Below are 10,303 nucleotides of genomic sequence, written 5' to 3' on the forward strand. Positions count from 1 at the left end.
TCGCTTTTATTATTTAAATTTGACGACCTCAGACTAAATTGTTTGTTGGGACTTGGACTGAGCTTTTATCACAGCAAACGGAAACATCATTACTGAGCAGGACTTTAATAAGCTCAGAACTAAATGGAGGGATTTGTTTACAAGTTAGATTTTGAACTTTTGGAATTTCATGCTTAAAACCAGAATTATTAAATACACACAATAGGATTATTCATCATTCTAAAAATGGGGGCTTTGGGGAGGAAGGGCTGAGTGGGGATTCTCATTGAAGGCAAGCAAGCAAGAAAATAAAATACATACTATAGCAGGGCATTCACGAGTTCACAGAGCAGACACTCAGTCTTACAAAATATGGATTTGTTGAATAAAAGGATACGGGCACAAGATACGAAAACAGATGGATCGAGCACACAAAAACAGACCATCAAGAAGGATAATAAATAAATAAATAATCCCCTGTCTCACAATAAAACTATCCTTCTGCAGGCTCAGATACACACACGCACTCACGGACAAACCGTGGAAGGACTGTTTAATGAGCTCAAATGTACTTTTGGGAACAGCAGTACTGGGCAGTAGTGGGCAGATGTCGCAGCACCACAAAATATCCCTCACAGAAGAACAACATGAAGAGTTCCAGCCCACAGAGCATTCAAAGCAAAAATGAAGCCTCCAGCTCTGACAAATATCCCAACAAAAGAGACAGAGAAAGTCACTTCTCGGGTGCTTATATCGTTCCCCCTTCCCCTCTCCCAAATCGACTTGCCCTCACATGACAGTGTGGCCACCTGGACAGCGCCTTCCTGCCGCTGGCCCAATTATGTGACGGCCCATGGCTCTGACTAATAGTGGCAATCCTTCTTGCAGGTGAGTCCAGCCTATAGTACGCATTATTGCAGCAGTGGGAGGGTCCTCCTGGGGGCCCCCGCCCCAGGTGACGACATTGACGGCACCACCGGTGATATCCCATCCTCGGGCCTGCGCCGACGGTGGAGCGAGAAGGGACCGAAGTTTATGCCGGGTGCTGGGCGACATGATTTTATTTACCCTGTCGGGGGTTCCCTTTGCCTTTCCTTATCTGGCCCTTGCGGGATCAGACAGGAATGACAGATCGCGCAATACTTAACCTAGATAATGGCTCTACTACACACAACACCGCCTTCCAACGTCTCACAATAACAGGACAACTTCACCAAAACGTGAAATTCTTCTCATATTAGAGATAAAAATGAACTATCCAATATGAGAACGTGGTCCATATTAAGGTCCTACATTTTAATATCTACCCTGGTCTCCACACACATAACAATAATAAGATTGGGCATTCTTTTTATTGTTCTTCAAGTTAATATTTTTGGTGAACGAGTAAACATTTCTGCAGTTGTAATTTATGAAACTAGTACGGGCCCGTAGGGGCGGGCCCGTAGGTGCATGCCCATAGGTGAGTGCCAGTATGTGCAGCCCTCTCTCTCACCCCCTCTCTCTCGCCCCCCTCTCTCGCCCCCTCTCTCGCCCCCCCCACTCTCGCACCCACTCTCTCACCCCCTCTCTCGCTCCCTCCTCTCTCCCCCTCTCTTGAATTGTGACGCCCCTCTCTCTCACCCCCTCTCCCCCTCTCTCCCACCCCCTCTCCCCCTCTCTCCCTCCCCTCTCTCGCCCACTCTCTTGCCCCCCTCTCTCGCCCCTCTCTCCCTCCCCTCTCTCGCCCACTCTCTTGCCCCCTCTCTCGCCCCCTCTCTTGCCCCCTCTCTTGCCCCCCCCTCTTTCGCCCTCCTCTCTCCCCCCTCCTCTCTCACCCCTCTCTCTTTAAATGTATTCACAAAAAACAATTAAATAAATAAACATTAATTGTGACGTCATTCGTGACGTCATAGCACCGTGTCTTGTCATTGGTGGACAGATAAATGGCCGTAACTTGGGAACCGCTTGTCCGATTAATATCAAACCTCGAAAAGGCACATCCGCGGGTCCCCAGCAATATTCCTGGCAAGTTTCAATCAGATCAGACCATCAATCGTGCTAAATAAATAAATAAATAAATATTCATTCATTGTGACGTCATTCGTGATGTCATAGCACCGTGTCTTGTTATTGGTCGACAGATAAATGGCCGTAACTTGGGAACCGCTCATCCGATCGACATCAAACCTCGAAAAGGAACATCTACGGGTCCCCGGCAATATTCCTGCCAAGTTTCAATCAGATCGGACCGGCAGTCGTCGAGAAACGGCGGTCACAGACAAACGGACAGACAAACAGACAGACACACACACAGAGCTCGCTGGAATTATAGATAGATGTAGCAAGAAATTCGGCCACAATTACAATTCACATCTCTTTAATGTTTCAACACTTATTATTCCAAGTGTTTTGAACACTGTCGTTTTAAAGTTATCCAAGATATAGACATCGTATATGAATGCATCTGTTTAAAGTCAGTCAAGAACAGTTTTTTTTATTCCTCCAGGTGACATACATATACAGGAATCTCTCACTTCGTGTTGTAGATGTATTCCAGAAAAACACGATGTTCAGCGAAACGATGTTAAGCGGGGTCGAATTCCTCATCGACTTGCATGTGTTAATGGGGGGATGCGTTCTGTCAACGTTATAATTGTAATTATAACTTCCATTCGCATCGTTGATAGCATAATGCAGATTTAATATACAGAATATAGATGCTAAAATAATACATACTATTTCTGAAATACATTCCACAGGTCGTAAATAAATGAACAAAAACAAAGTTAATTTAATTCTCACTCGTCTTATCTCGGAACTAATGTCGGTTGTGTTGATGCCACTGAATGCCTTTGCTCCGATGTGGTATCGGTGGGGTCAATAGGGGATACTAGGGGGAGGGAGTGGGATTATCCATGTTAGCCTCAGAGTCTGGTGCAGGTTCAGGCTGTTTTCTCTTGAAGAATGGGTCGAGAGAAAGTTGTCTGCTCATCTTCTCTTTGTAGAGCTCATTGTTGCATGAAAAAGCATTCAACTCCATTCTTTTCACTGCATTGCTGCGCTCCAAGTCAGGATCATTTTTATACACAAGATCGAAAGCCTCATTACCTGTATTCAGGATGTTTGAAAGAATTTTACATGTTAAATCCCTCTCTGATTGGTCCTCTTCTGTTGCTTCTTTAGCCCGTTGTTGGTCGAGCTCTATCAGGTCCTCATTGATCAAACTCTCCCCATAAGAGTTCAGCAACTCCTCTACGTATCTGCGGTGACTTCATTGAATCCCACTTCATTGGCCATCTCGACGATTTCATTGTGCAGTGTGGGTAGCTCTGGTTCGAATCCCATGAAGTCCTTGATGCACTCCGGCCAAACCTTCCTCCAAACACCATTCAAGCAGTGGTCTTTGACTTCTCTTCAGGCCTCAGCGATATTTTCAATGGCTTTCATGATGTTAAAAGACTGCCAGAAGCCTCAAATTGATTGGCTGTCTTTGCCATCGTTGTCACGGATTAGCTGAGAAAAGGTGCATCGCAGGTAGTAAGCTTTGAATGCTGCGATGGCACCCTCATCCATCAACTGAAGGAGAGAAGTTGTGTTTGGAGGAAGAAACACAACTTCAACTTTGATGCCAGTTGATGAGGAGTCGAGGTCGACTGGGTGACCAGGTGCATTGTCCAACAGTAACAGTGATTTCTTTTCAAAGTTATGTTTTTCACAATAAGTTTTCACTGCTGGAGAAAAATCATGCACAAACCAGGTCTGAAAAATGTCCCTGGTCACCCAAGCCTTGCGGATTGACTGCCGGATGACAGGCAGGATCGTCTTGCAGAAACCCTTCATTTCTTGCGGTGTTTTAGAATGGTAAACGAGCAAGGGCTTTAATTTAAAATCTCCTGCCGCATTGCCTCCAAGCAAGAGTGTAAGGTGGTCTTTGGCAGCCTTAAATCCCGAAGCACTCTTTTCTTCACTTGCAATAAAGGTGCGGGATGGCATCCGCTTCCAGAAAAGCCCCGTTTCATCTACGTCAAAAACAAGCTGTGTGGGGTAATTGTGGCGATCTGTTATCACCTGCAGGTTGGGAGAGAACTCATCCACTGCCTACATGTCAGCACTCGCAGTCTCACCAACAATCTTGACACTGTGCAGGTTTCTGCATTCATAACGCATGTGGGAAGAACTAAGTGGGGTCTTACTGTATATGTATGTATATGTATATATATATATATATATATATACATACACACACACACACACACACACACACACACACACACACACACACACACACACACACACACACACACACACACACACACACACACACACAGACTAGCAGGGTGTGCTTACTGTACACATTGTATAAGCATACGAACCGTGCTTCCCCATTGTCTTGGGTCGCTCACCTGCATTTGATTTTTCATTGAACTTTGTCCCTGCCGGTTTATCAAATATGCCGGTTTTCTAAATGTTACATACAATGGTACAAGAGAGCAACTTATTAAACTTTGCCTGTGAAAAATAGACTCAATAATATTCCAGTACAGTATAAAAGTAATTGCCAATGAATTATGCAAAACAATAACGTCCAAGGTCCAACTCTTCGTGCCCCCACTTTTATCCCCTCTGCTAGCCTCCGCTGCGTGACACAGTGACGCATCGTCCGCCCTGCAAGGTGCGTCCCTGCCCTTGAACTTCACGTCATTGAAACGCAATGTTAACCCCTATTAAGCATTCCCGCAACTATACATGGGATAATTTCTTCATTTTGAAAAGGGGATTCCTAGTTAATAAACAGAATATACTTGTTATTAACAATATACTCATCTGTCTTAAAAAAAAGGAAGGTAAATCATGTCATTGGATGGATAGTGTTTCAGGTACTACTCTACATTGTTACCCTCGCCGAAGGAGAGGGTATTGCATTTGGTATGTTACTTGGCAAAAAAAAATTTGTAGCATTTGTCTGTCTGTTTGTCTGTCTGTTTATTTATCTGTTTGTCACACGATTTTTGGCCACAGTTTTCAAGCAATCGTTTTGAATTTTTGTGTGTGTGTGTGTTAGTGACCAGGCAAGGATGGCAATGTTAAATTTTTTGGTGAAGATCTGAATCCACATCTGGGTCTGATCATTTTTTTAGTGATTCTTCACCATTGAAAGATAGGACTAAAAACGATATATAGCATAATATATCAAAAGTTTATGGATGGATTCACACAAAACTTGGTGGACAGGTTGGGAATGCCACGAGGAAGAATTGATTCGATTTTGGTGAAGATCCACCTCCAGATCTGGACATGAGAATTATTTAATTTTTAACTAATTCTTCACCATTGAGAGATGGGGCTAAATATGACATTGCATAATATCTCAAAAAGTTGAGGACAGATTCGGATGAAACTTGGTGGACAGTTGAGTGTGTGAAAATGACTAATTGATTCGATTTTGGTGAAGATCTGAATCCTGATCCGGATTCGAGAATTTTTCAGGTGATTCTTCACCATTGAGAGATGGGGCCAAAAACTATGTAAAGCATGTTATCTCAAAGTTGTGGACGACTTGTCACAAGACGAGGTGGAAGAGTTGGTTTGGTGACAAGAACAAGCTGATTTGATTTTGGTTAAGGTCTGGAATCAGATCCGACCTATAAGTTGCATACAAAATGTAAACTATTCAGCCTGGCGGAGGTCTGTGGTCTACGGAGTGTCATTCCGTTTCACCAAGTTGTCACTCGATGAGTGATTTTTCATTTGTCCGCACAGAACTTTTCTGTTTTTCTCCTTAACCGCTTGTTGGATTGAGACGAAATTTTCACCATAGGTGTGACTGCTCATGTATAATGTTTTAATCATAATTATGATGTCATAGGTCACGTGGTGTGGCAGCCATGTTGAAAAAACTGGACCTCTGTATCTCTGAAAGCAAGGAAAAAATTGATGTATCTCTGAAACCAAGGAAAAAATTTAAACTTGGCACACGGCAAGTACTCCCCATGAGGAATGTGTGATTTTTTTTGTAAGATGTCATGGGTCCCTTCGTTATGACATCATAATTGCATATGTAGAACGCTACATCTAATCGTATGAAAATTTTGAGGGTCATATAGGGATAAAATGATCCACAGAAAAAAAAACTTAATGACGTCGTCGGTCACATGATTCGGCAGTCATCTTGTTTAAAAAAAAAAAAAAACCTTCAAAAACTTCTTCTCTGAAGTGGCTGAACAGATTGAGGTGAAACTTTACTTGTATGAGCGCCTGTCCACAAGTAACAAAAGGTTCACACATTTGACATCGTAGGTCACATGGTTTGGCAGCCATATTGGATTTACCCTAAAACCCATAAAAAAATCTTCTCCAGAACAGCTGGACAAATCGCAGGGAAACTTCACACAAATGTTCCCCAAGCCTTGGGTGTACAAGTTTGTAAAGGAATAATTGATCGGTCATATGGTTTGGCAGCCATATTGGATTGAAGAAAAATATTAAATAATGTTTTCTCTGGAACCTCTTAATCGGCGTGAAACTTCACAATTATGATCTAGTAGTGATGGGGAATACATATTTTAAATTTTAACTTGATCAAACATATAGTCTGGTAGCCAGAATTATTTAATTTTTTGATATGACTCCTTTTTTTGTTTTTCTTTTTGAATAAGGCTCACTTGGTTGTGCCTGGGTGAGTTTGAGGGTAGAGGAGCAGAGCTGAAATGTGAATCCTATCCAGGTTCTTCCTGATGACTTCATCTTTGCTTTTTGCTTGTCCGGGTTCCTTCTGATTACTCCAATGCAAGACTGTACCTATTTGCTCTTCCATTTGATTTGAATTGAATTTATTTTAATACCATTCTAAATTCAATTAAATAATGCATAATAATGAAAAAAGGTCACGGGTCAGGGTCAGGTGTCTGATGAAAGCGGGGTTGCATCAAAGCGGGACGTCTTGGTACCAGGTCATCACTGCCAGCAGTTATAAAGTGGCAGTTCTAATTGTCTCATTAATTATGTAACACACCAGTACACAAACACTACACAAAATAAGTCCTGATGAGGGTCTACAATCTCTGATTTCTCTTTTTCTTGTTGTTCTTGTTGTTGTGGTGTTGTTCTAGTCTTCAGGGCAAATTTTGAAGCAAAACATTTTAAAGGAAAAGTTGGTAATGAAATTGTCCAGATCGGACTGATAACCAACCAGCAACAACCAGGCAAAACGTGTTCCTAGAAGTTGCCAAGCAGTACGAACCGGGCGGGAAATGTTACTGATAACTACTTACCCCGACTCAATTTCTGCTGGTCTTTCTGTGCTCATCATTGCTCGGATTGTGTATCGGAGGCAACGATATGTGCTCGTCTAAGCCATTTCTTCAATAAAAAAATTGTACTGCTTTCTCGTTGACAAAAACAATTGCGTCAGAGAAGATGAAGAAGCTATAATGACTTACCAAGCGTTGTAGGCATTGCCAAACACAAGCAGATTAGCTCCTCGATAATGCTGATCTACTTCCTGGAAATAAAGCAGGAATTATCTCTCATCCTTAAGTTTGTTTGTGTGCAATAAACTCACAAACCATTTGGTGTAGAGACACATACTATGTGGAAGCATCTTTGACCTTGGAATATCTGTGACCTTTTTGGTATGAGGGTGGGGATGGATACCTGGATCCAGGTACTCCACAACAACAACAACACATACTACTATATGCTTCACAAAAGTTGGGGGTGGGGAGCATTTATATTGATCTCTCTACCAAAGCACCTGAACTGGAAATGACAGGGCAATATATTTTTTTAATGAGGGAGGGGACTCTCTCCAATCAGATGGAAGGGGTGTCCAGGCTATTGCGTTTCAGACCATGCTAGATTATAGGAGTCTGTTAAAACCGGGTATACAGCTTGTCATAAATTGAGAAAATTTAATTAACTCCATTTTGCTCAGATTAAATATTTAATATTGTGACGTCCACGGGACTTGAACAGTCCCGCCAACGTAGAATGAGCCGAAACGATGGAGGCGGTTTATTTATTTATAACTCAAACATGGCGGTTCTAATCGCTCTACCGCAAACGGGACGAGGAAGGTGGCACGAGTCACTTTTCACTGAGTTGATGATGTTTATTTGTTTTTATTATTACCAGAAATAACAAGACTCGGCAAGAAGAGGGATCCGGGGCGATTCGACGGGATGGTGTGGGATCGGGCGTGGGGAAAAACACAGACAATTCCAATGAATATACAGTTCTCAATCCCTCTAAGGCGCCAAGCACACACACACACACACACACACACACACACACACACACACACACACACACACACACACACACACACACACACACACACACACACACAAGACGTAGCTATTTCTGGTGGTCAGGCTGGACCGTGGTGTGGACGAGCTGGCCTTGCTCTCGTCAGGGGGGCAGGAGAAACCGTGGTGCTGTCGACCTCCTGGTCTTGGCCCAAGTCCGCTCACAGCCGCCAGGGAACCAGTTCTGGTGCCAAGTTGCGAGCAGGAGAGGGAGGCAGGTCCGCCCGCCGTTCGACCCCGTACTCCGAGTCAGCAGAACCCCAGAGCCAACCAAGGTGAGGCACGAGGCTCAGCAAGGCTCCAAGACACGATCAAGAACACGATCGAATCAGCACAACAACAAGGATGCTCCCCGCGCAACAGCCTCCCCACCAAAAAAACACGATCTTTTTGGTTGTAATCTTCTTCCTCTTCCTTTTCGACCCCGAACAGAACCTTTTTATCCTCCTGTCCTCGTCACTTCCAATCGAGCCGTTTATTGGCCCACCGCCGTCGCCTTCTGCCAATCGTGATCACGGGGCGGAGCCATCCGCTGCACTGTCCTGTGACGTTACGGCCAGTCTCCAGAGAATACCAAAAGGGGTTTACGCAGACACACTTACCCTATCCCGTGTCCCTATCTAATTACGTGACAATTATCATTTCCCCCCTTGAAGAAATGAACATTTACTAGACAACTTATCACCACTGAATTGCTACTTATTACATCGAGATCCTGGTAAACTCGAACAGCATGGCATACCTAATTAAACATCCTAATTACCCTTTGAATGCATACCCCCCCCCTCAAACGTAACAATATATTGAAAAATAGTACATTGGCTCCAAGAAAAAAATGGCTATATTTTTCAGTTTGGCAAATGTTTTGGAGATGCTTAGTTGAAATTATCGAGGAAGTCATACTATACAGGTGTGAGCCACTTACATATGGGTAAGGGGAATTAAGGGAAGGGCAAGAGTTTGTATTCTCCAGGAAAAGTTTTGAGGGAGGGCTAACAAATTGGCCCAAGTCTTCATGAACCGGCTGTCCAGGCCTGACATTCGACTAGTTAGGGGAAGAATTTGGAATTTGGCCAGGGTGCCGGTGATAGCTCGCCTACTCTTCGCAAAGGACACCGTGGGATCTTTATATAACATCCACCAAATAATTCCAGATGGGATGCCCAGTTTAACGTCCATCGGAGGGACGGCACACACATTGATGAATCACCCTGCCTGTGAAACACCGGGATGACAGTTTAGAGATAGCAAGGTTGGGATTCAGTCCCAGGCTAGACATCTGAGGTGAGTGTGCGTACTTCTCGGCCATCCTGCCAGCCCATGTGAATGCATGTCCATGCACATGTGAAATACAGTTTGTTTATAAATCCCAGATATCTGAAATGTGAATTGTAGTTGCCCGAAGGTCGTCGATTGGCCAGATTGCCTCATTGATGTTAACTGTTATTTTTGACTAATGGGTATCAACTGTCAAAACATCATTTCTTCTTTTAACATCAATTTGATGAAGAATTGCAACTTTTTATTGTGGCTACTGTTTAAATAAAGAATGCAACTTTTTATTGTGATGACTTGAAAGAATACGGTTCAAAGAGAAGCCCCCTGGGAAAAAGTCTTGTGGGCAGTGTATAGGCAATACACCCTTCTGTACTTGCACACTATTCAGCTCTGAAAACTTGGGTGAAAACCGAAATTACATCTAACAATCTTCCATTATTTTCACCGATGTATAGCTTAAAAGGCTATCAAAAGGACAGGCTTTTTGGGTTGTTTTTAATCAAAGACTTAAAATATTAATCATCACTATTTTCTTTCCTCTGCAAGGGTTGTAATCAAAACATATCTTTTTCATGATAAAAGACTCATATAGTCAGTCTTCAAATGAAGTCGAAGGCCCTAGACCTGAAGCTTGAGGCCGATATGTCGTGTCACCTTAAGGCCCATGTCACCCATCATGCACTAAATGGCCAGGGAGAGGCCATTCAGCCCATCATGCACTGACCTAGAAAACCGTGGGAAGGGAAACTGGACAAAGT

This window comes from Eptatretus burgeri, chromosome 14 (genome assembly GCF_056783735.1).
Source record: "Eptatretus burgeri isolate ZD-2024b chromosome 14, Ebu_testis_v1, whole genome shotgun sequence".
NCBI classification, from domain to species: domain Eukaryota; kingdom Metazoa; phylum Chordata; class Myxini; order Myxiniformes; family Myxinidae; genus Eptatretus; species Eptatretus burgeri.